At 45.9% G+C, this 27,995-nt stretch overlaps 1 long non-coding RNA gene across 2 annotated transcripts; it reads left to right on the forward strand.

The window, feature by feature from the left end:
• The first annotated feature begins 1,540 nt into the window (after positions 1 to 1,540).
• LOC143510935 (uncharacterized) lies at positions 1,541 to 27,989 on the forward strand. Of its 2 annotated transcripts, none has more exons than XR_013130114.1 (4): positions 1,541 to 1,806; positions 23,582 to 23,692; positions 23,817 to 23,980; positions 26,072 to 27,989. It is a non-coding gene; the product is annotated as an uncharacterized LOC143510935 (long non-coding RNA). The 2 variants fall into 2 exon arrangements; XR_013130115.1 differs by lacking the exon at positions 1,541 to 1,806 and adding an exon at positions 8,622 to 10,152.
• Positions 27,990 to 27,995: the final 6 nt, after the last annotated feature.

The following is a 27,995-nucleotide window of genomic DNA, read 5'->3' on the forward strand; positions in this document are numbered from 1 at the left end:
TTGGAAGCCCCTGAGTCTCAGATCTGCATTTTTTAATCAAAGAGCTCAATCGCCTCATCTAGTCTGAGTATTAGATTTACCAGTTTACAATGTTCGTGTACATCATACTGTGGAAAATGAGTATCAGCAATGCCTTGTAAGGCTAATTCTTCACTTATAATGTAATTTTATCTTTTATTAAGGTTTTAATAACACAGGTTATACCTTAAATGGGTTGTGCACATACCCACCACTACTGATATGAAAGGCTGAAGGGTGTTTTGGAGGGTATTTTGGGTCTTTATTCAGTGTTTGACATTCTTAAATGTGTAATATTGTTACATGTTTGAAAGATTGTTGCAGCACTTGGTGCTCATAACATTAAGGGGAAAAGATGGATTATAAGATAATCATATTTATACAAAGTTTTAATAACAGATAGCTATGGCAATGACAATTCGACATTATTGCCCACAATACTTTGATTTGTTCCAGACATGCAATCAGTGTTTTTCCAGATAATTGGTATCTCTGTGGATCATTCTGCATTATTTGTAGGAACATTTAATTGTCTTCAACTCTTTTGAGTTGCCCACTTGTTGCAGAATGCAGGATAACAAGACAACAGTGGTAATGCTAGATCAATATGTGGCCTGCCTGTTTCCATGCAGTGATTTACTAGAAGCCTAATGAGCGTACAGGATGAAGTGGTTTGTTGTCTGGTGTAACCAGATGGATGTAGGCAATGATTAGGAGCAATTAGTGTGCCCCTATCTAAATAACTCTCTGTCATTAATGTACATATTTTACACCTCATTAGAACTACCATGATTGGAGACAAAAAAAAGTAAGACATTTGCATTTCAGATTCACAATATGCTTCCAGACAGGGGAAACAGAGGAGCGCAAGCCATGTGTACAGGCGGAAAGGAGAATTTTAGAGAGCGGGTTAAATAATTGTAGACCACATCTGTGTTAGCCGAATTAGCTTCAGTGGGCAATACATGATTTCTCCTAATTAACTGTACAGTTTCCCCCCCTGATTTTTTTCTTTTTTTCTTTTTTTTGTGATGTAAATTGGTGCTGCAATCAGTTCTCATTGCGCCAAAATGTGCATCGCGGGGTGAAACAGGCAAGATGTTAACTAATTTTATTTTTAATCTTCCTCTTTTCGCCGCCGAGCGTGTCGTCCGGGTACGCGTCTTGTCTTCTGAAATTTCCTCGCCTCTTTCATGGAAACATATTGGGGCAGCATTCGCCAGCTGTCCGCTTCCTTCGCCTTCTGCTGCCATTATCCTCAGGCACCACCCCACCTTATGGCTGGCCAGCCTGCCAGGGGAGAGAGAGAGTAGGGGAGCGGGGAGGGGGAAAGAGAAGGAGGGAAGGAGGGAAAGAGGGATAGTTGGGGGTGGGGGTCTTTCCAAAATCAAAAAGGTGTCGCATCAGACCGTCCTCACAGAAATCATTTCATTTTCCTCGCAAGATGGTGAAGCCATTTCATGTGGCAGCTCTGTGCCATGGTCAGGTGATGTCATCCTTGAGTCTCGGGGTGGCGGAAAATAAGTAGTGCCACCTCAGCACCTGAAGTCTCTGCCAGCAATATCTCTCTACAGTGTCTTAATCCTCGAAGTTGGCCTGGCATTTGTCAGTCTAAAATGGGAAGTAATTGAAGCTCCTCTTATGAGCAAGTATTAGTGCGGCTGCCGAAGAGACTGCCATTTTGGCTCGGGCATGGGCTTGTACACGTTTCTGGCCTCGAGTGGAGGGTTCCTGTGGCGTAATGAAAAAGCTCTAAACTGGACTTGAGTCAGAACCGGAGGGCGGATGGTAAGACACAGCCGCAGGATTGGGTCTTAAATCTTATTGGGGCTTATTTGCAGAAAGTAAGTGGGCTCTGCTGGGAATGTCCGTGTCCCTTTCAGGCACCAGTAGGGAAGGAGGCATAAATTGTAAATGGTCCTTGTGTCATCTAGAGCCAAGCGTTGAACAAAATTCCATATTAATTAACTGTGCTTTTCCATTTGCTGTTTCCAAAAGATAAATTGCTACCTTTTGCCCTGTTGGCAGCGAGAAGATCCATTTCGCCTCGAACTCTCTGGCTGCCTGGTGTCCTCCACTCCGCCAGCCTCAATAGCAATGACCAGCTGAGTATACAGAGTCCTATTAAGGGGATTATTGCAGTAGGAAGGGCACATATAGCGTCTCTCAGTGGGAACTCGGACGCGTGCCTGCCTCCGTCCCATTAGGCTGTTTGTTAGCCTCATTTCGCTGCTGTCACAGGCAATCTCGGCTGCTCCCCTCCATAAACACACACACATCCAGGACCACATGTGTGCATCTGGGGGTGGGGGCCACAGCTGTTTACTGCCCCCCCATGGAAAACCACTCTGGATAAAGTGCCGCTCTGTCTTTCCTCCAAAATTTGAATGTGCTGTGAGTGAAGTGAAAGGCACTTTGATGAAATGGTGGAATATTGGGGGAAGGTCACTGTGTTATAAGAGAGGTGTAGGGTGCAGGTAGTACAGGCTTCGTTGTCTCTGTTTAATGGCCATTCTGTTTGGTTTATTGAAATTTAAGTGATGCAACGTATTAGCTTTTTTCTATTATGTTATTACAATACATATTCAAGTCTCAAACAGTAACAAAAACCAAATATTTATTTAGTGGATTGGATTTGCATATTCCAATTAATGACATTGTAAGAGTAATAGATGTTTTACTTCTTTATAGTCTTTTTTCAAAACCATAGTTTTTGTGTCATATTCAAACAAAGCTGATGTGTTGGCTCTGGACACGGGCATGTTTGAATATGAAATGAAAAAACACTGACAAAAGTTTTTTCCAGTCGTTCAGATCATTTTCTGTGATATTTCAAAGCTAAGTTTGACTAAAACTTCATGGTGCATTCTCATATGTCTGTCCATAAATGTTACGAACTTTGCCTTGACTTTGGGGGTGGAGCCTTTGTATAATGCAGCTAATTCTCTGTAAGAGAACGAGCTCATTAGTTGTAATCCGTCCTTTGACTGTGCCCGTCCTGCTGAAGCCTGACCTTTCCCCGTGCACTGCCCGTAAAATCTCCTGCTAGGACTTTCACCGTTTGATGCCTTGCTTAATTGGGAATGATTTGCTGCGTTTTTTTTTTTTTTTTGTGCCTCTGCTTTTGTTCATGTGTCCAATTCAGCATGGAGCTAATGGCTAAATGTCACCACGACTGGCGGACTACGTTAGCCTGGAGAGAGCTTAATTTTCCCGACGCCGACTGACTAGACCCAGTGTCAACATCCCCTCATTAACAATGTTGTCGCCGGCGACGGCAACAGTTGTGGACGTATCGGGGGTGGGAGGTGGGGGGAGGGGTGGATCCGGACGGACGGGATGAATACAGCAGAGAAAGAAAACATTGTTCCTCTCGCGCTTGTCATCATTAGCCTGTAATACCGCCGTTATCTTAGTCCACTAATGAACGCCCGTGATAGGACACGTGAACGGCCTTCCTGGGCGAGCTGACTGCAGGACTATCGTGTCTAATTATGCTGGTGCATATTAGACGGCATGGCATTTTACTGAAAGGTCAAGAGAGCTCCCTCGCCTTAATCTGTGGAACCTGTGCCTTCTAGCCCTCAGCAATGGCCAACCAGATACACGGCAGACATAGCACACATAGCACAACCTGAACAATACCATGCAAGCTAAAGTTCTACCTAGTAAGTCAGAAATTACTAGCTAGAGCTCACTTTGGTTACTATGTAAGCAACTTATACTGGTTATTTCCAGAATTTCAGATCAATTTCAGTTGACACGGAAGAGAAGGCATTTTAGTTACTGGTACTCTATGGAAACGGTAATACATGAACAGTGTGATAATTTCATTGCCGTGTCCTAGCTTTCATTTAGTGTGATGATATTTCGTGTAAGTGCTACCTCTTGTGAGCAGCAGGGTGTGTGGTGTCTGAGGATTATTTGCAGCTAAAGGAGCAATGAAGCAAGTGTGCAGGGAGCCTGGCATTACTGCCAGCCCTGCCCCACCAATCCTTAATGGAGCTTTGCCAATGAAATCCACCCCTTGGCATTCTTCCCCAATGTGCCAGCCCTAAATGTAGGCAGGATTGTGACCTGGATTTGAGCTCTATATTAAGGGAACATATCGTGTGTCATGCTTCTCAAGTGTCTCTTACAGTCTGTGAACCATGTCTATTTTGATAGTGTGAAACCCAGTGTATAGGTGATGGGTGATCTGGGTCAGAGTGTTGTGAAGGATTTTGTGTCTAATCAAGCATTACCCACAGAAATCTCAGATGAAGCACTTCTGAAATGGAGTACTCTTACCTCACCTTGCCTTTTTCCATGGAACATTCCAGTTATTGTGGGGGTAGAAAATCAGTAAAACGTTTACATGGCCAGTTGGCTGCTACAGAGCTCGATTTTTAAAAAATGTTTTCTCAACCAGTCACCCAAAAAACGTAACTGTCAGAAATCTGATTATGTTTGTGCAACTGATATGCACTGTGAGGAAAAACAGACATAGTAGATGAGCTTGACTTCCTAGATTAAAGTAAGATGCAGGCGCTAAATGTGCATTTAATCAGAACTCAATGTGGCATCTTGGATATCTACAAGGAAAGAGCAAATGGTCCATTAGCTGTTACTAAAGTCTCATCAAATTTGGAATTTTCAAAAGTGCAGTTTTCAGTGAAGAGATTGTTACCAACGTTGTGTGATAAGTCATTCCACTTTTTTGCCATGTTTCTCCATCAGTGGATTGGAGCACTCCCTATCAGTGGATTGGAGCACTCCCCATTAGTGGATTGGAGCACTCTTCATCAGTGGATTGGAGCACTCCCCATCAGTGGATTGGAGCACTCCCCATCAGTGGATTGGAGCACTCCCCATCAGTGGACTGGAGCACTCCCCATCAGTGGACTGGAGCACTCTCCATCAGTGGACTGGAGCACTCTCCATCAGTGGACTGGAGCACTCCCCATCAGTGGACTGGAGCACTCCCCATCAGTGGACTGGAGCACTCCCCATCAGTGGACTGGAGCACTCTCCATCAGTGGACTGGAGCACTCCCCATCAGTGGACTGGAGCACTCCCCATCAGTGGACTGGAGCACTCCCCATCAGTGGACTGGAGCACTCTCCATCAGTGGACTGGAGCACTCTCCATCAGTGGACTGGAGCACTCCCCATCAGTGGACTGGAGCACTCCCCATCAGTGGACTGGAGCACTCTCCATCAGTGGACTGGAGCACTCCCCATCAGTGGACTGGAGCACTCCCCATCAGTGGACTGGAGCACTCTCCATCAGTGGACTGGAGCACTCCCCATCTTGCAGCTAAAGGCAATTGAAGCAGAATGGAGCATGGCAGGAAGCACAAGGGAAGGAGAGCATGGAGGCTCTTCTCTAGTTCCTGTCTGCTCAGCCGTACTTGGTCCTCTCTCGGCCTGGCCGAAGCTCAACGTTGCCCAAGCTCCCTCAGCCAGGCAGTTGGCCAGATGTCTCGTGCTAGCTCCAGGCTTGGCATCTCCAGAGATGTTCAGTCACTCGGGATCTTGTTACCGCTCTGACGAGTCGGCGGTCTCATCAGCCTGAGGAGCAGGGCTACTCCTTCACGCCAGCTACCGACCTTCATTGCCGGAGGCGGTGAGATCTTACAGCGCTTCCAGGACATCGAGTGGGGAGTCAGTCACAGTCAGCCAAGACTGGATAGCCGGCAGCGGTCAGGTGTAAGGCGCTCACAAGGTTGGGTGACGTGCCGTTTGATGTAGGGGATGGACATTGCCATGACAACTTCACAGCATCACCAGTCACATTGAGACAAAAGCATGTCTATAGTGAACCATCATAATGTGATATTGGCCTGACATAAGTAGGGAATGTCATTGTGATATTCACTGGACATACAGTTACTAGGGAATTGCCCAACGGACACTAAAGATTATAAATCTGTATAAAATTAGTTTTAGAAATAATATTAGTTATATATTAGCTATAAATAAGTATTAGTATTAACTCTTAGCACTGCAGTAAGTAAGATAGGTATATATACAGTAAATATTTCATTCAGTGGACATGGTTCCTCTGTGGTGTTAGTTTGTAGCATTTTTCTCAGGACTCCCATCATTTTACGACAGTAAGACGAGACATGTGAGCCCTGCCCTCATCCTTTTATCAAAAGCTTTCACAAATTTTGGAGCAAAAAGGCTAATTCGCGATCCACTGTAATTGTAACATGTTCTGTGAGGCTGGGACCAACGGCACACATGGTGAAAACTACCAATTAAAGCAGGAACCAAACAAAAGCCTGTGTGCTGTAGCAGGGGGAGAGATGAGGACAGAGAGGGGACATGGCTTAGGTCTCACATCCTGGATTCAGGTTATGTCCATGGGAAAAATACAGAAATGTAAACATGGGGGAAGAGAGGGATACAAGAGTGGAAGAGGATGATGAACTGACCAGTTCAATCTTAATGAACATGAATTAGGGGCAGTTCTGATTTTCATAAAGGATACAAAAATACGTGTAGAGAGGGAGAGGGAGAGAAGCACTGATTCTGGGACTAAAAGCACTAAGACAAAGTGCACAAGATGCCATAATAGAAAGGCTATTTAGACCAGTGGACATGGTGAAGAGACACTGGGCACTGAGAGAAAGGGAGGCTAGCATCCAGGGCTAGCATCCAGAGGCTAGCATTCATGGACCTGCCACCCCAGGACTCCTTTGTTGGGCACCATGGCTAGCCTGCACACTACTGTGCCTGGGTGGGCACACTGCAGTATGGGGGGGTGGTGGTCGGGAGGGCTGCGAACAGCTGGGCTCCATCACTTCTCATTGCAGGCTTGGGAGAGACAGAGCTGACAGAGTGATGCAGAGAGCCCGTCCTGGCTAATGACTGCACCATTCCCCATCATTATCCCCATCATTAGGAAATTAGAGGGACAGAAGGTATTTACAGTAAACCTGCCACCTCCCAAGGAGAGATAAATAGAAACTGATAAATGGGACTCCACTGCCACCGCCCGCCGATTAACCTTCCGATCGCCCAACTCGGGCATATGCACAGTTAATAATCATTAATGTTTGATAATCAGTGCAAGTATTGGGTCCAGGTATAGGGGGCGTGAGGGCAGAGGTGAAGGACACAGGGCTGAGGAACTACAGGTGGACAGTGGACAGTTTTGTCACTTTCACTTCAGGAACACTGATCATGTGGTTGAAGGACAGAATTTTGACTTCAGTTCAATGGCATTGATATGAAGAACCAAATAGCAATAACAATTTTCAGGTGGGGCTTAATAATTGGACAGATTAGCTAACAGATTACAGATTAGCTGTAATTGATGACTGTCTGGAGCCAGATGCAGGGTGGCGTTCCTGGTGAATCTGTCCCTGGTGATCCTGTTCCTGGTGAATCTGTCCCTGGTGATCCTGTTCCTGGTGAATCTGTCCCTGGTGATCCTGTTCCTGGTGAATCTGTCCCTGGTGATGCTGTTCCTGGTGAATCTGTCCCTGGTGATCCTGTTCCTGGTGAATCTGTCCCTGGTGAATCTGTCCCTGGCTTGTAGTGCAGCCCCTGCTTGTCTTTAATCTTGGGTAAGTGGGTAATGTTCGTACTCTGCATGTCTGTAACTGATTTGGCCAGTCAAGAATATTCTACATTTATGGCCTTGACAGACTTCAGCAGCATGCTTGGGTCCTCTGCACTTGGTCGTTCGTCCAGTACACGTGTAAATATTCTGGAATTAAAGATGACACTCTTCAAATTTACCTTCTGGACATAGCTTAAATTTAAATCCAATGTGCTGTACAAAGCCATAACTGTGTTGTCGTCCAGTTACTTCTGGACTTCACTCCAGGCCACGGGCTGATTTCTGAAAGGTTTCTGCTTTCTCTCCATCCCTCTCCCTCTCGTTATCCCTCTTTCTCTTTGGCTCTCACTGAGCGTGGAGAGTGTAGTAGTGCTCCCGGGCTACTGGTGTGGTGCAAGGACAAAGACCGCCCAAGCAAAACAGACCTAGTCAGTGTGAGCGGGAGCATTAATGCCATTGTGCCGTACTGTACAGTCAGCAGCTTTCCACCACCTAGACGCTTCTCCATATACGACCTCCTATAGAGGAGAGCTGGGGGCAAGGACACGCTCAGCTTCAGTTCTGGAGCACTGGCCACACACACACACACACACACACACACACACACACACTACTGTGTCTGACATGGCATTGAATGAATATCTGGATATCTGTCAGGCATGGAATAGAAACTCATCTAGTTGAGATAATTATGTAGAAGAGGCTACTGTGCTACTGTAATTAACCAGAGATGACTTTACAGTTAGGCTTTTAGTCATCAGCAAAAAGACAAATGGACAAAAATGCTTATCTGACAGGTGTGAATTAGTGAATGTAAATTAGTATGCAATACTGATTTTACTCCTGCTGGTACTAATAATAATAATTACTAATCACAGCTAACTTAAAGTCTGACTAATTAGGCAGACTTGCTATGACAAATCAGATATACCATAAGTATAATTTTATAATAACAAACAAAAACTCTGCCATGCATAGGATGCAGCAATTAACAGGCCCTAATGACAGTAATGTACGTTTTTGTCCAGATCCCACTAGTGACTGGCAGAGTCTATCAATTACTACGTTAAACCGAACAGCTGCAACCGCAGCCGCCTAAATTGCTGCCTAAACTGGCGTCATCTCCTTCCCTCGCTACTGCCGTAAATGGCGCTCCAAGCAGTTCATCATCATCTATTTGCACACTTGCACCGCCGGTTCCTTGATTTTCCAGGTACAGGAGGATGGTGGTTTGAGCCATCAGTGATGTGAAGTATGTGCTAACAAGCTAGTGTGAAAAGTCACAATTTCCCTGTAAGTTACAAACTTAAACTAAAAATAACAACACAGTAACAATTATTTTTATATACAGATGTAGATCAAAGCATGTTGTCTTTGTATGATAGATAGTATAGAAGATTTGGGAGATGTCCAGGTGAGGATTAAATGGCTGTGAGTGTATGCTTGCAGTGATTATTAAGTTTATTGGTGCGAAATCCTAGCGCAAAAGTGTACGCTGCAACTATAAAGTGCTGACTCTTGTTTAACCAGGATGTCCTCCACATGATGACCGAATGTATAAAATTCACTTTCCCTGGTGACAGGGTCCAAGCTGTCACTGAGCTGCGTCCATAACACTTTATCCCTCGTATAAAGCTCCTATTTCTGTCTCTTCTACAGCCTAAGCAAGCGAGATGATCTGTTGTAGCAGGGTTATCAAGTAGCAGATTTCTCGAGCCCATGGATCACCAGAGGGTTTTTCCCCCTACATCCCCCCAACCCTCACCATCGCCCCCTCCCATCCTGAAATACTCTAGCCCAGTAGACCGTGAAGCTCTCTGAAATTTCGCGCGTCCAAAAGTTTCCAGAGGAGCAGATGAAGGAAGTCGGGGAGTGGATCAGCTGGCCTGCCGTCCTGAGCTGCGTGCCAGATCGCGGGATTGGCTGCAGGGCTGGGGGCCATCTTGACTGGCTGGCAGGCAAGAGGCTTGAACAGTTTGGTTGTGAGAAGAGGGGAGAAAAAAAAACGAGGATGAAAACGAGTGGGTGTTTATATGCACAGGACCAGGAACCGCAAAGGAGACAAATGTTTGCGTGTGTGTTTGGGGTCGTGGATGATACAGTGAATTTAAATGCAGCCGTACAAGGGTTCAAATGCAAATCATGCTAGTGATTGATTTTTTTCAGTGTGACCTTGCAATTGGTATGCTATAAAATATGAGTTGTTATTTGGAATGGCTAAGTTATGAAAGTAATAGGTTAACTGAGTCACACAAAGTCATTATTTATAATCATTAAAATGATCCTGGATTCAGTGATTAGTGCCAGACTATTAATAACTGTGTCACTGAAATTGAAGACATCCACTTCATTTGCTAATATAAATAATATTGAAATCATATTTGAATATTGGCCAGTGTGGGTGTATATGAGCGAGTGAGAGAGAGAGAGAGAGAGAGAGTGTGTGTGTGTGTGTGTGTGTGTGTGTGCGCGTGTGTTTGTGCGTGTGTGTGCATGTGCGTGTGTGTGTGTGTGTTCCATGGTCAAGTACTGCCTGAGGAGAGATCAGCAGCCTGTGGACAGGAGCAGCTTGCCAGGCGAGTAAGTGCTGCTTTGGGCTGTGAGCTGGAATGTGACTGGATGAAATGTTAAACCAAGGTCCTTTGTGTTATTGCTGACATTGAATTTCCGCTTTCCCCTGGAGATAAATAGTCTGATTGGTTTAACATGGTCTGAACTCTCTTGCAATATACAGGCTTCCTGTTTCTGCTCCATCTGTTTTTTTGTTTTGTATAACTGGGATTTTGCACGACTTCATTAATCCTCATTAATTTAATACAGTTAATGGACCACAAACCTTATTAAATGTAGGCCTCACATAAAAGAAGAATAGGGAAAAACAAAATAAAGAAGGCAGAAAGTTTTGCCAGCCCTTTCTAAACCCCCAACATGCTCACATATGTGTGCACTTCCTCCTTAAGGCCGCCCACACACACCTGAAACGTTGCAGCAACTCTGTTACATCCTTTTGACCCAGAGCACCCACATGAGCCGGCTGTCCGAGTGTAGCCAGATTGGATTTGTGAGCGCTAGCCCAGGCCTGTGGGAGTCGCGCTGGAACACAACGCTTTATCACGGCAGCGTCGTTCCAGTGCTTTATCACAGCAGCTACGACGCATGCTGAAAGCACCAGACTCTAGTGTGGTGGCCCCCATCCAACTGAACTGGACACCCATCCATTCAATGTGTTGAAGCAGGCATGTTAGGGCTGGGGAAATATTAACTGTACATATTTGTTAAATAAACATCTATTGTTATTAGAACCATTATTTGGCCATGTATCAGGCACAACAAAGCACTTAGTGAGTGTACATGACATAAGTGCAGCCTGGATGGAGTTACAGGGAGCATCTTCCTCAAACTGTATCAATACTATTGTGCAGACCAGACCTATGTCTATATAATAGGATAGTATCAATTTCTGTTACATGTGGCCACATTCTGGATAGTATTCCTCAACAGCTGAAAGGGTTTTTATTTGATTTTTTTAAGTGTTCTTCAGGGACCCACTACTGTGGTCTTACATGGTCTGTCAAGTTGAGTTCTCTATAACAGCATACTGTAAATTGTCTGAAACAGCACATTACCACAAGAGTGGTAAGTGGCTTTCTTTCCCAAACCTCCTTTTCAGGCTTTGTACAATCCCTTTTTTTTTTGAAACGGTCTCTGTTATATATTTGTCTCACTGTGTAGTGTCAGTCTATGTTTAGAAACCAAGTGTCCCCCCCCCCCCCCCCCCCAAAAAAAAAAAAAAAAAAAAACCCATGAAATTTCAAAAGTTTTGGGAAAATGTGTGTGGTTTCACATGGACATTTTTTTTCAAACAATTTTAGTTTGGAAATTTTTTTTACAGCAAAATTCTTTTTGGTTACAAGGGGTTGTTAGAGATAGGGGAATACACTTAGCTATACAGAAATGTTATACAAAACTCAAACCTCACAATAAAACCAAAATAACTGTGTTTGTGTGTGTGTGTGTGTGTGTGTGTGTGTGTGTGTGTGTGTGTGTGTGTGTGTGTGTGTATGTATCAAAGTCAGCTTTACTTATATAGTACTTGTTACAACATGTGTGTCACGGTACAGCCCCCTCCCTTTGGGCATTTGCATGTGTAGTCTGCATGTGTTCATATCCATATATGGATTTCCTTTGGGTGTGGTTACGTGTGCATGAGTTCATTTGTCACATCCGTCTTGTTATTGTAATGTGTCACGCTTGGGTCTTGTTATGTTTAGGTTTGTAATGTGTCCGTTGTGATCTGTGCTCATCTTTGTTGAGTTTGCCATGTGTTAAGAGTCTCCGTATGTGTGTTAATGTTCATTGTTGTTACAGCTCTACCGCGCTATTGAATAAGCGTATCTGTTTAAAGCAATGCCTTGGCTTCAACATCCCTCCAAGTTTCCTTGTCACAACATGTCAACTTTACAATCGCATGGGTCCAGATCCCTAATGGGCAAACCAGGGGTGACGGTGGCAAGGAAAAACTCTCTAGATGGGGCAAGCCAGACTATCATTTAGGTGCTTTTATGGAATTATCTTTGTAGGAGCATGTAACCAGGATACAAAATACAGGTTAAATATGTAAACATTAATTTAATCAACCATATATATAGCACATGTGCCTGTGATTAGAATGTGGCTCCGGCAGGGTTATCTATAGTAGCATAAGGGAGGAACCTGGAGGTGACCACAGTCATGAGGGCTCACTGAGATAATGCGTTCCCCCCAAATCATTGTCACAAACTAGAGTGAAGTCATGACATGGCTGGATGACAGCATCTACATGTCAGATTACCAGAAGACTCAATGACTGGGGGGCCCCGGGCTCCACACATTCATATGTAGAATATTAACTGAACGCTTGATTAAATAGTTGAGTCTTAAGTCTAGATTCAAAGATTGGAACTGTGCCAGAATGTGTGTGTGTGTGTGTGTGTGTGTGTGTGTGTGTGTGTGTGTGTGTGTGTGTGTGTGTGTGTGTGTGTGTGTTTCATTTTTGTTGTATTTGCTTTAAGTCTATGCCTGTTTATTTGTGTGGGCCACCTGTGCTTGCTATGCTTTTCACCCCAAGTTGTGGGTCATCCTCATTTGTGTAAATAATGACATTGCCCCATGTAGCATGTGTTCCTCTGACCTCACTCCCCCCCACTGATGCGGGCTTCGCCGTCTGTCAATACAGGCTTCCTGACATGGGCTTGTAGCACTTCCCACAAGATGAGTGCACTTTGAGCACTTCCTGTTTAAAGCACCCAAATCGATGGCTGTGGCCCTTGTACCGAGTGTGTGACTTCTACTGAGGCAGCTTGCAAATAGAACACTGCAGCCTTTATTGAACTGACACACACAGCACAAGGGAACGCAAATGAACACCCTAAGGCAATTCACCACTGGCCACTTATCTGGTGACTGGCGCGGTTGTGGTCATCAACGTGTAGCGTCCACTGCTGTGTGGCTGGACATCTTGAGCCCTGTGAAGCTTGCAGGAGCCAGCGTCATGGCAGCGGGCGTCCCACTTCAGCTGTGATTCCCTTTGAAGGAATTTCAATGACCTCCAGGTTTTCTGGCCTTTGTTGGGCTGTTTCATGGTTCTGGTATAGCCTGGTTACATGCAGGTACTGCCATTACTGTTATGCATTTTAGCGTTAATTTTATTTTAAGTTAACATCTGTTGCTACAAGGTGCCAAGGGAATGGGGATGTGAAATTGTGATGAAAATAAACTCCCATACTTCATAGATGTCCTCACATTTGTGCGTTTTTCCTACCTCACTTTTACATTCAAGACACTTCAGATCCACACACACACACACACACAACACCCAAAATAAAATATTGATTGTGCTATGGCAGTGCAGATTCTGCCTTGCTTCTATCAACATGTTCTGTTTCTGCTCACTTTCTTTTAACTGTGCATTTGGACATTTGGCATGGAGGCTTTTATTGTTGTTTCCGGTCGGACTGTGGTGGCGGAACCTGAAGCGTTCTGCGTTAGCGCACCATCGTTGTTCTGCTTGCCCTTGTAAGAGCACCACAGACTAAGAACCTACTCGCTGCTGGGGCCCAAGATGTTTTCAAATCTCCTCTACCCATGTCTTGCTGAGGGTGGCCATCTGTTTTTTCATCTCCTGGTGGAGCTCTGTCTGCTCTCTCTCTCTCTCTCTCTCTCTCTCTCTCTCTCTCTCTCTCTCTCTCTCTCTCTCTCTCTTTCTGTTCCTCCTCCCCCTTCCATTGAAGGACTGTGACACTTTGTCCGAATATAATTATTTTTTTTCGTTCCCATTATTATTTCGTGCAAAATGAGTCATGTCATGTGCTATTCTAGCATAAAGTTCAAGTGTCATTTTATGCTGAGACATTAAACTGTGGCTGTAGTAAACACTGCCTGAGGACAGGGAAGAGGCAGCATATGGACCACCAGATTTATATCATTATGACACATCTGACCCTGTCATAGAGATTCATTTCATGTGACTGAAAGATCAGATGAACCATTACAATTAATTTTTTAAATGTAACTTTTATGTTTGCTTGCACCAAAGTTAAAAGTTAAGTTGTTCCCATTAAACACAAGTAAACTACCCTAATGCTAACTGGAATTCACCTTTCAGCTAAATAAACCTAATGTATATTTGAAAATAAATCATGTTGAAATTTCTCTATAGTAATAGGCTGTATATAAAAAATTAACACACATTAAAAAAAAAATTTCTTAGTTCAGCATGGCAGTATTTAGCATCAATGGATGTCCACTTGAAATGCCCGACCTGAAAAGTCAATTAATTACTTAGGACATTAAAAAGCAAAAGCAGGGGTCACAGTCAGGTGCTCCTTTCCATAAATGTGCTGATTCCAATACTAGTACACGAAAGGGTGACTTCCGTCGTAGATCAAGGTAATTGCTGTATCAGGCAGGAAATTGGAGCTAGAATAACCAGATGCAAAAGAGACGGCCACGTGCTGCTCGTGAGGTGGTTATTCCCAGTTCAAGGAGAGTTCAACCATAGAGGAGATAATGGCGCAGGGTCAAGTACATGGAGAAGGTTCGTGTTCCGGAGGAATTATCTTCGGCAAATATACGATTTTCCAAAGGGAATAATTGTCTTTGTGCTTATGGCGGTTCATACCTCATTTGATTTTCCATAAGTCTTTATTTCCCTCCCACTATTAGTTGGATATGTCCATATCTCACACACAGAGTTCATTTGCTTCTTTTGGCTCATAAGGAATGTATTGCATATGTGAGCTGTAATGCAAATATATAGTGATAGTGCGGGTTTTTATACTGAAACGGAGGTTCATCTGCAGATGACATTGTCCATTAAGCGTTCATTGTCCCCTGACTGATCATGCTCAAGAGAGCTTGTTTAAATCACGTCTGACCATCGAATTCGCCTGTGAAAAACCACAGTGTATCTTGATATGTAATGTTTTTTATATTACTATAAAACTAGTATTTTTTAAGTCTGCTGAATGTGTTGCACTTGTACTAGTATGTAAAGAGAATGAAGTTTTTTGCTTAAATGTTGATTAACTAGGCAACATCCGGTGTAGTTTTTAAATAATTGAAAAATTAACTCTATTTTGGCTCTGTGTCTATCCATTGATGAAAACAATGACTGTTTTGTCTTAAACAACTACTGCTCTCCTGTTTGGTTTAGGTCCATGCAGCATACCTGAACCCTGAGCAGACGCCAGGGCTCTTCCCTGGTGACAGGTAACATCTGCCAGGCTGCTTCTGCTGCTCGTGTAGCCCGTTTGCCTTCAGTCTCGTGTTTGGTAGGTGAGACGCATGCGCAGCTGGACTGTAGTTGAAGAGACGGACCTGACCAAGGTCAAGGTGCCTCAGAACTCCTCCAGATGCTTCCAGGGTCCACACTGCTAAGCACTCTCACCTTTGCTTATATTAGTTCAGTATTATGTGGTAGATGCCCTGACATCATGCTGGTCTACAAATCTCTTCAAGGCTTTGATACATCTGGCCTCACACCCTCGACCCTCATGGCTATAAGCATTCTGCATTTATCCAGTGCTGTAGTCTGTTGAGATTTTCTTCTCGCTCCTCAACTATGTACCAAACAGTTGTTCTTTGACCTACTCAAATCTCCAGTGTCTCTGACAAATTCATCGCCATTTCGCAGCCGCACAACAGCCCGTATTGCCGACGTTCCTTGGTCCTTATGTTCACAGCCTCCAGAGGCAAACGCCACATGCCGGATCTGCTCCAGGCCTGTTAGCTCTCATGGGCATGAGATACAGGGTGGATATGAGGACGTGGTCCTAATCAGGATGAAGGATCTCACCGCTCCTCTTATTCGAGCATATCATAGGCTTTGCAGCTGGCCAGGAAGCTACCAAGAAGCAGACAAATGTCTGAATGTCCTTAGGGCGTCTAGAAAGGGGAGGTGTGTTAAACGAGCAGTGTGTCCTATAGGATTCGGCCACATAGGAGTCACATGGTGGTGTGCAGAGAGTTGTTGGCACTGTCACATTACTTGATATGTCACTATACAATGCCTTAATACATCTTTCTGTCCTGTTTTAGTGGTTCTGTAAGGTAAGGAGTTTTCCCCAAACTCTTTGTTGTAATTATTTCTAATATTTTTGACAGTGATCCAGAAATAATCTCATCATCTAAACACTGCATCTCCCCATGTTAAGCTAATGGATTCGGTCTCGTTGTGCTTGGTGATTACGCTTGGCAGCAGTGCGTCTTTTAAATTAACTCAAAGGAAAGCTTGCCGCTGGCACCTTCAGACCTCCCAGGGGCCCCTGGCGAGTGGAGACGCACTGTGACATTTTGACACCCGCTCGCCCGCTGCGTGTGGTGTGACTCCGCCCCACCCCCCGAGCAGGAGAGCGAGCCGAGCCTGACGACCACCTCCTCGGACGAGCCGCGGCGCCGTGCTAGAACGGCGACCGTGGTGCGTCCGCACAGCTCCCACCCCTCCCCGTCACCCCCTTCAGCCCCCTGCTAATTAAAGTGATACAACATCTCACAGGCCGCTGCACACATTTAATGGCCTCCGCACGCCAGGGAAATAGACACTCCTCCACTCTTTTTGGAACACCTTCTCGTGCGCCTCCATCACGGGTGAAGTAGGTGGGGGTGAACTGCAGTCCGCTACCAGCCCCTCAACTCACAGAGGTGCCTAGTAAAAAAGTAACTGTTGTAACTGTGTTACCCTAACCAGGTGTCTGAAGGCAGATTACAAGAACATAACATATATTGGCATAAAACACAAAATAAAAAAGGTCAGTAAAAAAAAGTTATAAATAATATTTGAACATTACAAAATGTAGAAAACACATAAAAACATTTTTAACCAAATTTTTTTCAGCATAGAAAAAAAAATCTGCACAAATCTCTATACTCCGCAACACATGTATGCCAGCATATGACTTGGAACTGATTAAATGTATGCCAGTTGGTCTAAAATATTAAATATATTGACATATTTCCCTATACTGCTCTTTCTGCATTTTTGCTCTGTTTGTTTCCCTGTGTCACTCTTGTCAGTTCTCCCAATATTCCCTCTCACTGTGGCATCAGTTATCCAGCCAGTGGGCTGCAGTTTCACAGTGAACGACAGCAGTTTGCTTTCTGCTGTGGTCTGTAATGTTGAGGCAGCACTGTAGATATGTGGCTACGAGGAGCAGGTTGGATCTCAGATTGGACCAGATGCAAAGGTCAGAACGTTTCATGTCTGGCATCATCAAGGCTCGTCGGTTCCACCGCGTCGGCCCCAGACAAAGAGCCCCTGATTTATCGGCCTTTAAAAAAAAAAAAAAAAATGTGGCCCGAAATTATCCGGAAAGGTCATCCTCAATTTCGGTATAGAAATTATCTTTTCCCACAATGTAATAAACATTTATCCGATCCTTTTATTGGCTTGATTAGAGCTGACAGCTTAGTTAAGCCATTCCGCCTGGCCATGTGGGGTCACGACAGTTAACGTTGCGAAAAGTTCCATTGGCCAGGTTCCGTATTCATTGAGGTTTGGGAAGAGAGGGAGAGGGAGAGAGGGATGGAGGGATGGAGGGGGGACTGAGGTCTGTGGGTGGGCGTTAGGGCAAGGACAACAGGCTTCCTGCTGGTATTGTTAGTGATGTGGGTTGAAGGTGATGTCTGACCTGGTCATTTTCATTTGGGTGTCAATACAGACCGCTTCACCTGATGCTTTAGCCAGTGATGTGTCACAAGGTTTATCAGGACACTTCTAGAACGTCTACTGTCATCCATGTGGAATAAAGGCACCTATAGGAGTCATTTTATTTGGTAATTTTTCAGTTAGTTATGGTATTCTAATTATTGTAGTTGTTGTTATTTAAAGGCAATAACTTTACATATTCTGATATTCCAGGAAATTGGAATGACATCTGTGTGCCCCATTTAAATAAACATCATTCTTTTGCAATTACCACCTGACAAGGGAGAGACCATTCTAGAAGCAGTTCTAGAAGCAGTTCTAGATCTCACCTGATGAAAGTCGTGCAAGGCCGTTGTCGTGCTAGATCCAAGCACGTTACAGCAGACCGTCATGAAGAAAACTCCCTCAGCGTCCATTCTCCAACACGCCTTTTCCAGCAGCGCTTGCTGATAGTCATTTTGTCATTACCGTAATCACTGGGCCGGTGGAGATACAATGGCACTGCACAGCTTTCAGTCAAAATCATGGTGGCACAGAGGAGAGCGGAGGTGGCAGGATCATTTACCTTGGAAATAGATTAAATAAACCTTTCATCTCTTTTCACGGCTCCGTCTTCAAGGACGTCTCCCTCGCCGCTCTGGCTAAATGCGTTCTGTCTCCTTTTTCTATCATTTGTGCAGATGAATGACAAATGCAGTTATTTGTCTATTCAGATGTTGCTGTATTTATTTGACTGTCAAGCATGAACTGCATATCAGTCACAGTATGAGCTCGTTGCTACAATTGGACTGATAAGTGGAGTGAATATTTTCAATCTTTAAGACCAGACAAAGCCATACACACACATACACACACACACACACACACACATACACACACATATATATAGACACGTGGCGCTATGTTCGGCCCTGGTATTCATATTTGAGGAAGAGCTACTTAATGAGATTTACTGCAGACCTTGCCATGGTTCTAGTGGGCGACGTGTCAGAATTAGTCACTGCCCTACAAGGTTAATTAGGTGATCATGTCTTTAAATAGCAAGATCACATTGCTCTTCATCACAGCTGTTTTTCCCCTCCCTTTCTCCTTCTTTCTCTGTCTCTCTCTCCCTTACTCTCTCTCTCCCCTCTCCCCCCCCCTCTCTCCCCCCTCTCTCTCTCTCTTCCCCCCCTTCCCCATCTCTCTGGGGAGCTGCCTGCCGCTCTGGAGCATGGTGGGTCCCCTGCGCAGGGAAGTTCGTGCGAAAGTGAAGTTGTCACTCAGCGACAGCAGAGGTGCGGCGTGGGCCGGAGGAGCTAACGGCTCCTGCGCTGCGCTGAATCCAGACCATCTGTGGCCCCAGCTGGAGCTCGGCCGATGGTCTGGCACTTGTACCGCGCCATATTTACAGATCTAAACACAAATGGCTACTGCCTGATTGTTTCACGATTCATTAGTCAGACAAGCTCGAGTCTCTCGCCAGCCCAGCTGTTGCAGAGTAAACCTTTGTCACTTAATAGAGCTGATTATTGCCTCACGTCAGAAGTATTGATCTGCGGCCGCGGTCCTCCTGGGGGGGGCTGTCACACAGGGGACGGCCTGAGCAGGATGCTTTGAATCCCTGACGCTCATGTGGCATGAAGGTAGCAGGGAGCAGAATGAGATCGGGGCGAGCGTCTCGAGCGTCTCGAGCGTCTCGAGCGTCGCGATGGGCGGGAGAGCTGCACAGCTGGGATTGGTGGGGACTACATAATGGTCTAGAGAAGGACACTAGACCATGGTCAGCACAGCACTGGGGCCGCAGACCACGTAAATCACACGTAAGTGTTGAGGAGACAGAGAGCAAGAGTACTCATGCCTGATGGTACTGCTGTCACATGACTAAGGAGGAGAGCCCATGATGGCTTCCTCTTCCTCCCTAGTAATCTTGGCTGAAATAAAGCCACGGCTTTACCCGGTGGCACTCTCACCAGCCCAGTGAGGATTCAAGAGCGAAGAAGGCGGGGCTTGGGGTCAAGCGTTTTATTCCGCCGGGGCCTATCGATTTTACATTAAGGCTTGGGCGAGCGGCCCACGCTCTCCTGAGATAACTCACTGGCGTGGACCTGCAGGACTCCTCCCTGCTGGCGTCCTGCCATGCCCTGGCCCGCCCAGAGGCCTGTTTTTACGTTGGCCCGTTAGAAAGAGCGGTGAGCATATGGCGGCGTAAATGGCCAGATGCAGCGGCGATCAAACGGTTGCTCGTCGGCACTTTGTTTTCGTTAACGTGCTGCGATTGATCCGGGGTAAAGGTGGGCGGTAGGGGAGGACGTGGACCGCACGCTCCGGAGGAAGGGGACAGTGGCCCGAGAGCCCCAAAGAGGTGGGAAACGATGACGGTGTGGAGCTGGTAAGAATCCGCTCACTCTTGTTTTGATTGGCTGCTGCGTTCACAGACCTTGGGACAGTTACCCTGCTGAGCCTGAGAACTGGGGGCGCCACGCTACGCTAAGCGTTACGTGTCCCTGAACTTTAAATACCCAATTTAATTAACATGTTATTAGCTAATTAACGCATGTTGATTAATGCTCTATTAATTTTCTCTAGACCGAATTGAATCTTTAACGACTACTGGACATCAAAGTACCAATTGTATAATAAGGGGGATGGGGAGCTCTGTCTTCACCCATGCTAAGTGGACATAATTCCTCATCATGTTATTTCCGCAGAAACATTCCTCTTTGAGACCAGTTCCAAAGAAGCCCCACATCATCTAATACTTCACAATCTTCTGGAGCAGATCTATGGTTGGGTTCGAGCCTGGTCCCCAATGATCCCATAGTCCTAACTCCTCCTGCACTGCATCAATGGATAGTCACTACAATGAATGAACTGTTTGAGTTCTTCAGTCTCAAGTCCCAAACCTATGCTGCAATATTAACTTGTTAACACCCCTTTCCACTTTCCACACTCCACATTTACCTGATCCCCCCCCCCCCCCCCCCCCCATATGAAGCGCCAGTGGCTCTGATGGAAGTGCATGCAGTGGGAAGACAGTGGGGAGACATTGGAGGGACAATGGGGAGACAGTAGGCAGCCAGTGGGAAGACAGTAGGGGGACAATGAGGAGACAGTGGGGAGACAGTAAGCGGACAGTGGGGAGACAATAGGGGGACAGTGGGGAGACAGTAGGGGGACAGTGAGGAGACAGTAGGGGGACAGTAGGCAGACAGTGGGAAGACAGTAGGAGAACAGTGAGGAGACAGTAGGGGGACAGTAGGCAGACAGTGGGAAGACAGTAGGAGGACAGTGAGGAGACAGTAGGGGGACAGTGAGGAGACAGTAGGCAGACAGTGGGAAGACAGTAGGAGGACAGTGAGGAGACAGTAGGGGGACAGTGAGGAGACAGTAGGGGGACAGTAGGAGACAGTAGGTGGACAGTGGGGAGACAGTAGGGGGACAGTAGGCAGACAGTGGGAAGACAGTAGGAGAACAGTGAGGAGACAGTAGGGGGACAGTAGGCAGACAGTGGGAAGACAGTAGGAGGACAGTGAGGAGACAGTAGGGGGACAGTGAGGAGACAGTAGGGGGACAGTAGGGGACAGTGGGGAGACAGTAGGTGGACAGTGGGGAGACAGTAGGGGGACAGTAGGGGACAGTGGGGGGACAGTGGGGAGACAGTAGGTGGACAGTGGGGAGACGCCACACACTGCATCATCCCAGCATTCCCTCTTCAAACTTGGATCTTCAGGACAGCCACTCTTAAAATGACTGATGTCAGCACTGAGTGCTGGACGAGTGCTCTTACGTGTGGTTTCTCCTCTGGGTCCTAAAGAAAGGTCCACTTTTCCTACGTTTTCTAGGCACTTTGTGGATTTGTGCTGCTGGCCTAAAAATTGGTTGCCAAGAACATGGATGTCTGCAAGCTCCACGGATGTTTACCCGGTGGGCCCTGTGTGTTTGGTCAGGCTGGTACCACTCTCAACATGGACGTATCCTAGAAATGTATGCCTCAACAGTATCACCACCCCACCATCACCACCATGTGCTTATGAGAGCACTAACTCTGTTGAACTAACTCTGTTGACTGGCTGTTGAAAACACCAGATGAAGCATGCCCTAGGCAAAAAAATCTGTTGTATATAGACATATATGTATGTATGACATATATATGTTTGTATATAAAAATAATACTAATAATTAAATCACCTTCAAATATAATTCTTTTTAGGTTGATAAAAAATGTTTTTATTCCTTGCAAATGTTATTATTTAGAGCATTTTCACAAGGTTCCTCTAAAGCTCCTATATTCTGTGAATTTTAAGGAAATCCAGAACATTCTGTTTCCTCACGCCACCAGCCATCCGTCCTGTGCCACCCCCACCAACAAAACCGGGCCTTCCGGCACTGTGTCTCACTACAGAGGTGTAGCCTGTTGGCAGCCTGTGCCTGGTCCTTTCACTGCTGTTATTGTCCATCACTGCGAATGGGGAGAGAGAGAGAGAGAGAGAGAGAGAGAGAGAGAGAGAGAGAGAATGGGGGGGCATACAGCACCTTCCCAGCAGATGGACACCAAATATGTGCATGATTTATCTGCCCAGTGATTAACTGCGAGAAACAACACCCCAGCACATGGGTGAGAGGATCTGGTAATGTATTCATGAAAATGTATTCATAAAAAAAGAAAGAGGCAGAGAGAGAGAGACAGAGAGAGAAAGAGATAGGGAGAGAGAGAGAGAGATAGAGAGAGAGAGAGAGAGAGAGAGAGAGAGAGATGGGGGGTGGGGGGTGGGTGGGCTGTGATCGAAGCCTAACTCAGCAGATGAGTCAATAAAACAGCTTAAATTGACAAGCGTTTGTTATATGGCCGGCACTGTGGCTAGCAGATGGAGAGACATCAACACTGTATCGCACTGATTGATGGTGGACGGAGGAGTGTGAAGATCCGGGATGTGTTACCTAGCACACAGACTCTTAACACTTTCGCCCAATCAAAAGTGGCCAGGCGAAACGGAAACAAAAAATACATCTTTTCCCCTGACTTCAGCGTGCGCAGTGTAGTTCCTCTGCCCTGCGAGTTTTCTGCAAAACAACATGTTGGCTCAGAGAGAGAGAAACAAAGTCTTTACCACCTGAGGTGTGTGTGGTGTTTTTTGTAAGCAGCTGACAGGTTGTAATGGGGAACTGGCTATTGTGAAAACACAGACAAATATTCTCCATTACCTCCTGCAAGTCTAACTGGCTCTGAGAGGTGGAAAAAGCTCAAGGCCCTATGGGGAACACAGGAACAAAATACAAATTAATTACTCTCTAATGATATCCATCCTTCCCAGAATGAGCAGATAAGTTTTATTTTGGCACGTGTATTTTGGAGGATTTCTTAATGGCCTGTTTAATGAGTTGGCAACAAGTAGGCATTGTTTTTGAGTGTGTGTGTGTGTGTGTGTGTGTATGTGTGTGTGTGTGTGTGTGTGTGTGTGTGTGTGTGTGTGTGTGTGTGTGTGTGTGTGAGAGAGAGAGAGAGAGAGAGAGAGAGAAACTGATAGAGTGTAAGGCTTTGCATTTGGATCCGTGACCTGCTCTGACCTGTCTGTCTGTGCCAAGCTCATCACTGGAGTGTCCACCTGGACACAGCACCTGCTTCTGGCCACAAAGTGTCTGTGTGTCCTTCCTGGTGTGGTGTGTGTTTGAGTGTGTGTGTGTGTGTGTGTGTGTGTGTGTGTGTGTGTGTGTGTGTGTGTGTGTGTGTGTGTGTGTGTGTGTGTGTGTGTGTGTGCGTGCGTGTGAACACTTTTGTGAATGTGTTTTGCTGTTTGCTTGTCTCTGTCTCTCTGGAAATAATACTGATGTTGTTTCCAAAAATAGGTCCAAATGGGAGTTTCTAGGCTTCTCCCTAATTGCTAGTTGCAGATGTATACCACACTGGTGACTATTCTCTGGTGTGCCGAGAGTGACATGCCTCCTTCTTGCGTGCAAGTAAGTGTTTACAAAAGTTTCTCTTCTTTAACAAACACAATAATGAACATCACCTTTTTTTTATTTCTTAAATTTCTGCGGCACGCTGACGCCTCACTCCCACCACATCCACTCACACCTGCAGGTCGGCCGAGCTCACTCCAAGAGCACCCGCCGGCCCTAATGGAGCACACCCCCCCCCCCCCCCCCAGAGCTGCAGAGCGGGACACGCCACACCAAAGATATACGGCCGTCACCGAGAGCGCGCAGGACCTCGGCTGGGGATGGCGTCCCGTCTAGTGCGTGAAGGTCAGTCCTCCACCCTAGCGGCCCTGCAGACATGCGTCCACCATCTCTCACCTGCCACTCCCTCCAGACCGGACAGAGATGGTCGCTTCAACATCCCTGCTTTGGACATGGTGATGGGGGAAAAAATTTATATTTCTTATCTGCAAGTTGATATCAATTATTCAGATAACCCTCACTTTCAAATTGATTAAATTAATTATGTTGATAGACTTAGAATTGACTTTGGAGGTTAATATGATAATGTTTATATTATATTTGGGTGTGATGGATTCAAGTCATTACTATTAATTGGATTAATGACAGTGGAAAGCCAATAGGGTCGTTAGTACGTTGTCTTTTGGCAATAAGCTTTTCCTTACAGTATGCATGTACCACCATGTATGAGTTGCTTCTTGTACAATTAGGCCAATTGCATCTTTATCTTGGCTGAAAGGGTCTGTTTCCATGACGAGAAAATTAAGATCACAGTTGCCTAAGTGGAGTCGTGACTGCATGAACCTGATCAGTGATCTTGACCTGCGATTTAGAGATAGAGCAAAGGCAGTGAACGTATGACCCGCTGGGGAGGAATCCATGTCTGGGCAAAGCCTAATTAGCTCATTAAAACTTCCTTTCATTAAACGGAGAAAAGAGAGCGTGTGTGCATGTGGCGTCAGACGTCCTCCGACCTTATAAACCACTGCCGCCCCTCTCTCCACCCACGGAGAATGCAACCGCGGGCCATTCAGGGGGCCTTGGGGACAGAACCCGCCCACAGTTGCCCATGTGCCCCGCCCCCAACCCTGGGCCACAGGGACCAAACGATTCTGGGCACGCGACCCCATCGGCGGAGTCCGTCGCCTCTTTAAAACTGCATTACCCCCTCAGCCAGCGCCGTGCTTAAACCGCCCCGCCCGTGTCAGCGGGACGCTTCCCCCGCCCCATCATACTTAATCTAGGGTGAAATTTCCTAGTCTGCGCTAAATGACTTGCAGCCTTCGCGCGAGGGGAGATATTTATTTTTCTCAGGGCTAATGACCTGTCCCGTAGACCCACCCTCTGATGGTTATTTACTAGGGCCCAGATGCTTGGACTCAAAATGAGTGGTTATGGCAGCGGGTGCCATCCGTCATGGCCGCTCGCTGATTGAATCCGAGCGATCCCATTGACATTGACTCGCTGACTTTTAAGGCCATTACCTTCATGCCTCCGCTGCCGTGCCGCCATGATCGCCTCATCATCGTTCGCGAGCTGACAGCTGATTAGCAACAAATTACCGCCCGGACGGGACTCTTGACATCCGAGGGGTGTGGAGGGCCGGTGGGGGGGGGGAGTTGTTGGAGGGGGACTGTTGTCAGAGGAGGTGGAGGGAGAGCGAAGTGGGAGCCGGCGTCTAGGACAGCGCTGGTGGACGCAGGGAGGAGACGCAGGCCACAAAGATCATGGGATGGAGATGTTGCTGCTCACTTGTGGATGGGCTGCGTGGGGTTTTGGTTTAAGGGGCCCAGTTGCGCTAGCCAAATGTTTCTGATCAAGCCTCATGGGGAGAAGGATTTAAGGAGAAGGCTTAAAGGAGAAGGAATATACTGTATGAAGGCATTGTACCTCTCAGCAGAGTCTGACAAGAGGTAATCAGACCCCACTGTGAACTTGTTTGCTTGTGGAACACATCAGACTAAAGTTCACAAGATTTTTGCTTATCAGTAATGCAGGCCCTGCAGGGCTCTCATTTTTGAAGTTTTAAAGGATTTTCATACAAGTAATTGACATGGGATTAGACATCCACAATAAAATCACTGGTCTTTTGCAGATGACAGTGTGAATTCAATGGGGATTAACACAGGGATCAGATTTTCAGCATGCTGTGTGCATGTATAAGGTGTATGCTCATGAGTGTGTGTGTGTGTGTGTGTGTGTGTGTGTGTGTGTGTGTGTGTGTGTGTGTGTGTGTGTGTGTGTGTGTGTGTGTGTGTGTGTGTGTGTGTGTGAGGTCTAGTCCTAACATCTGTCGCCTAGGACACAAATGTGCTCTGATGACAGGGGATCCTCCATTTGCAGCCCAGCGTTCATGTTTAATGCTCCTGGTGAATTGAAACTCTTTTAATTGCACAGACCTCCCCTTACACCAGGACACCAGCAGTGGGAGAGAGTGGCTACTGCTGTTTCATCTCTCCCACGTCAGGTTGAGAAGAGAAGACCACAGTGACATGGCCGTCAGCCTTCAGCACGAGTCAAAAGCCTTTCAAATGCATCATATCTGTAACTTTCCTGGAGATAAATAATAAGTTGATCCTGAGGCATTTTCACATCCACTTTTTTCTTTCTTTTATAGATTCTCCATGAATGATGAAATAAAGTACCACTCATCCAGTACTTTAGTAAAAACATTTAACAAAGTGTTCCTGTACTCACAGGCCACATTGTGATGTACACCTATGTTATAATTGTCTTAAAGTGTATACAGTACATTAAATAAGAATTTCACAATTCAGTAGTGGAGCTGCATATGGTGACCATGAAATGACTGAATGATCCTTTGAGAAACAGAACTGGAGAACATACTGAATGGACTTTGCATCAATGCATGCACATACATAAATAGAAAGAGAAGATGCAAAATGGGTCAGTTGCCCATACAACACATGGAATTTATGGCTCCTGTACCCTCAAAGTAGTCCATACACTCTCTGTTATGCCATTACAGTTTAGTCCATGTCCAGGGTTCAAAGCAAATTCCCCAGGCCTGATCTTTCTGCTATCAAAAAGTAGGTTTATGCAAGACCCCCACAAAGGAATCTATGGCCTACTTCTGCAGGCACGTGAAATTATTTATTCTCATTCATGTCGGTCAGTTCACACATGTAAGACAGGTGGATGATGGGGGTCCTTTCAGAGGTGACATTTTGGCACACTTTGATCATCCTGTAAGTAAAATCAGCTTTAAATAGCCCCAGTTGTGTGGTCCGAATAATACTGCCGTCTGGTGGGAATCTCTACACACGCCCCTTTGCCTAAACGCCTCAACATCTGGCACCTGCTGTGTGCTTTATGAAGCGAAAGAGTGTCAATAGATGAGCTCATACTGGTTTTATGTTTTCTTGAACATTTTTATGTCTTGATTGATAATTGATTTTAAGAATGCTATTTTTTTATGCATCAATGCAACACATCATTGCACAACACACCATTAATCAGCAAGAGTATTAATATAAACTAGCCCCAGTCTACTGTCCTGTAACATTGCCAGTGTAATCAACAGTCCTCCACTACATCTATGAGCAGTACTCCCACTACTCCAGTTTGCTGCAGGAGGCCTGCTGGATCACATCTAGCCCCACCGTATGGGTGGCCCCGCTCCGCCAAGCCTGTTTGACTGTAGCACGCAGGCACACAGGCTAAAGGGTGCTAAGGAAGGTGGGCCCTCCCCCATGAGAGCATCAAAAATGTTTGAAACGGCCCAATAAAGTCACATCGACATGCCAGTTGGTTTGTCCCCACGCCGTCTCACCCGGCGAGGACACCGCCTATGTTTTACATGTCCGCTATAAACTCCGAATATTACTGTCACCATCAAAACTGTGGCAAGCACAAATATACAAGTGGGGTGGGGTGGGGGGCGTTCACAGTCTTGTCAGTCTTCATCCACTTCTTCTGGATGCCTTCCTACTCTTGCAAACACTGGGCAGCGACTGTGTACGAGCACTTCAGGAGACAGGATGGGTGGCCCACAATATGGGTCACAATGATCCGGCCTGGGAGCTATAAATGTTATGCCAGGCTGTATGAAATGGCGCAGGTTTCTTGTGTCTGAAAGCTACTGCCAGACATCTCAAATGTAATAATAGCTACATTGGATCTCAGAAGCAGTCACTGGTCTTAAAAGGCTAGAAATGAAATCTGTGTAGTAAAGCATCCGTCATTTGGCTGTGTAACATCTTTATTAGCGCAGGTGGCCATTTTGCATTTTCTTTATATGGTAATGAAGAGCCACATTCAGATGGGGTTTCAGTAGCCAACCCATCCAACCCCCCCCCCC

The sequence above is a fragment of the Brachyhypopomus gauderio genome, chromosome 3, assembly GCF_052324685.1.
Source record: "Brachyhypopomus gauderio isolate BG-103 chromosome 3, BGAUD_0.2, whole genome shotgun sequence".
NCBI lineage: Eukaryota > Metazoa > Chordata > Actinopteri > Gymnotiformes > Hypopomidae > Brachyhypopomus > Brachyhypopomus gauderio.